The sequence below is a fragment of the Balaenoptera musculus genome, chromosome 12, assembly GCF_009873245.2.
Source record: "Balaenoptera musculus isolate JJ_BM4_2016_0621 chromosome 12, mBalMus1.pri.v3, whole genome shotgun sequence".
Classification (NCBI taxonomy): domain Eukaryota; kingdom Metazoa; phylum Chordata; class Mammalia; order Artiodactyla; family Balaenopteridae; genus Balaenoptera; species Balaenoptera musculus.
The window spans coordinates 71,602,891-71,605,780 of record NC_045796.1 but is presented as its reverse complement, the minus strand read 5'-3'; the positions used below and the strand labels follow the sequence as shown (position 1 = coordinate 71,605,780).

The window sequence follows — 2,890 nt, the reverse complement described above, 5'->3', positions numbered from 1 at the left end:
AAGCTCAGAGTCTTCAGAGATGCAGGAACATTTGACCAGAGTTTAGCACAAACCACAGCTCAGAATGAGGGCTTAAATAAACATAAGCAACTCTGGGAAATTGTGTACACTCTCAAAACTGATCTCTAAACCAAACTAAAGATGACCATCTTTAAGAGCTACTATTCTGGGGCAAAACAAAAATGTAAAAAGTGTCCTCAGGATTAAACTTTTAAATTATTCCTGTTCGAACTGTTTCTTTTTTATTGTTTTTTAACTTTATTATGGTGCTAAGCTAAGAGGAGATCATTTTATTTGGGTAAGCTGGGATCTCCTACCAGTTTTATTCACAAATATAAAACTGCCTAATGAATGCCAAACATTCTCATTACCCATGTTTTAGGACTGCCTTCAAAGAACAGAATTTTCAAAATCACATGAAAACCAGGAAGCCTCAAGCAAAGAGCTTACTAACTGCACCTCTTCCTTAGCTACATTTTTAAGAAACAGAAGAGGGAGGAGGACCCGAGAACACGAAAGGGAAGAACAAAAACAAAAGACCTGTGTACATGCCAGGTGCAGACTCAGGAAGGTCTGGGCACAATGAAAGCAGAAGCGTGGTGCTGCCTTGGGCAGCACATATACTAAAATTGGAACAATACAGAGAAGATTAGCATGGCCCCTGCCCAAGGATGGCACGCAAATTCCTGAAGCATTCCACATCTTTAAAACAAACTTATGGCTGCCAAAGGGGAAAGTGGAGACGGAGGAGGGATAAATTAGGACATTGGGATTAACATATACACACTACTATATATAAAGTAGATAACCAACAAGGACCTACAGGGAACTATACTCAATATTTTGTAATAACTTATAAGGGAGGGACTTCCCTGGCTTCCAGTGGTTAAGACTTCACCTTCCAATACAGGGGGTACAGGTTCGATCCCTGGTCAGGGAGTTAAGATCCCACACGCCTCACAGCCAAAAAACCAAAACATAAAACAGAAGCAGTATTGTAACAAATTTTTAAAAGACTTTAAAAATGGTCCACATCAAAAAAAAAAAAAAAAATCTTGGGACTTCCCTGGTGGGGCAGTGGTTAAGAATCGCCTACCAATGCAGGGGGCAAAGGTTCAATCCCTGGTCCAGGAAGATCCCACATGCCGCAGAGCAACTAAGCCTGTGCACCACAACTACTGAGCCTGCGCTCTAGAGCCCGCATGCCACAACTACTGAGCCCACGTGCTGCAACTACTGAAGCCCATGAGCCTAGAGCCCGTGCTCCACAACAAGAGAAGCCACCGCAATGAGAAGCCCGCGCACCACAACAAAGAGTAGCCCCTGCTCGCCACAACTAGAGAAAGCCCACGCGCAGCAATGAAGACCCAATGTAGCCAAAAAAAATCTTAAAAAAATTAAAACCTATAAGGGAAAAGAATCTGAAAAAGAATATATATATATATATATATATATATATATATATATATATATATGAATTACTGTGCTGTACACTGTGTTGTGAAACTAACACAACACTGTAAATCAACTATACTTCAATAAAAATAAAATTTAAAAATTTTAAAAAGCAGAAGTGTGGAATGATCCCCAGCGACCATGAGGATCTTGGGAAGTGCTTAAAAATACAAGTGGTGGCCACGAACAAGAAATGTGTTCACAGCTGCTATGGAGGAGAAAACAGCAAACATTACACTGAATAGACTCAGACACTTTAACAGGCAGATTTCTACCTTGTGGGATCTTTCTCTGTTTCCTCCCTACTGTACCAAACCCAGGACTGCCCATTTAGAAAGCAATCCTTTCAACCACCCATAAGTATGTATTGACTCTTTTCAAGAGACCATGCTAGGTATTTTGGGAGGCGAGGAAGTAGAAGGTTCTGTCCTTGCTCTCAGAGTGGTTCCAGCCTAGCCGGGGACTGGGTTGATAACATTCAGGAAGAAAAAATGAGCACCTCCAAGCAATCCCACGCTGCTGGATTCCAGACTCAACCTGTCCTGGAGTGGAGGGGAGGAGTCTGAGGGAAGACTGACTGCCCCTTATTTACCATTTACCTTCTCTGAGCTTCCATTTCCGTACAATGAGGAACCTAGGATGTCGTGAGAGTTTTATAAAGTTGACAGCACAGTGTACTAAATAAACAGCTACTTCTATCATTATTATCATCAGCATCATCATTATTTAGTAGTATCTCCTAAAAGAAGAACTTCCCTAAAGGTAGGGCAATGTCTCGCAAGTCCCACCCTGGAACTGAAATGCACTTGCCTACTGTTATCAATAGTATTTAGGGAAACTGACTATTTCATGGATTAAACGAATGTTTATTATTTGTTATCAGACTACATCCACCACAGATAATGTTCTTTGAGACACTGAAACCGAGTTCCCAACAAGGTCAACATTACTCATGTTTGGCAGATGAACAAGCAGACGTTTGAAGCCATGCTGTTTATAACTAGTGTCCACCAATGGGTGATAGGGAGCAGATTGATAAAATAAGCAATGTGCTCAGGTCAAAGTCACCCAAGAATGGAAGGGCTGGATTACAGAGGCTCTGTGATGGCAACTGCTTGTCAGGTGTCTTAGCAATTTTTCCACCAACTCAGACGCCACCTTCTCCATGAACCCTTCTCAGAGACCCCTAGACAGTTAGCTGCTTCTCCCTGGGAGTTAAGAGTATTTTCATACTATATAGTATATAATATTATGCTTGTTTATTTACGTGTCCTTCTTCTGCCCAGTTAGTGTGAATGTTCATCATGGTCTAGGGCTATAAGTGAATCAAAACTTGCTGAAACTCAGAAGGTGTCACTTAAGGATTTCTTTGCCCTCAGAAAAATTAGATGAACCTGGCTCGGGCCTCCCAATCACACCATCTTGGATGAGTCTC

General features: G+C 41.6%; 1 non-coding gene across 1 annotated transcript; it reads left to right on the top strand.

Annotated features, from left to right (window-relative positions):
- Window positions 1-599: 599 nt before the first annotated feature.
- On the top strand, window positions 600-706 carry LOC118905553. Its single transcript, XR_005022258.1, has one exon. It is a non-coding gene; the product is annotated as a U6 spliceosomal RNA (small nuclear RNA).
- The last annotated feature ends 2,184 nt before the right edge of the window (window positions 707-2,890 follow it).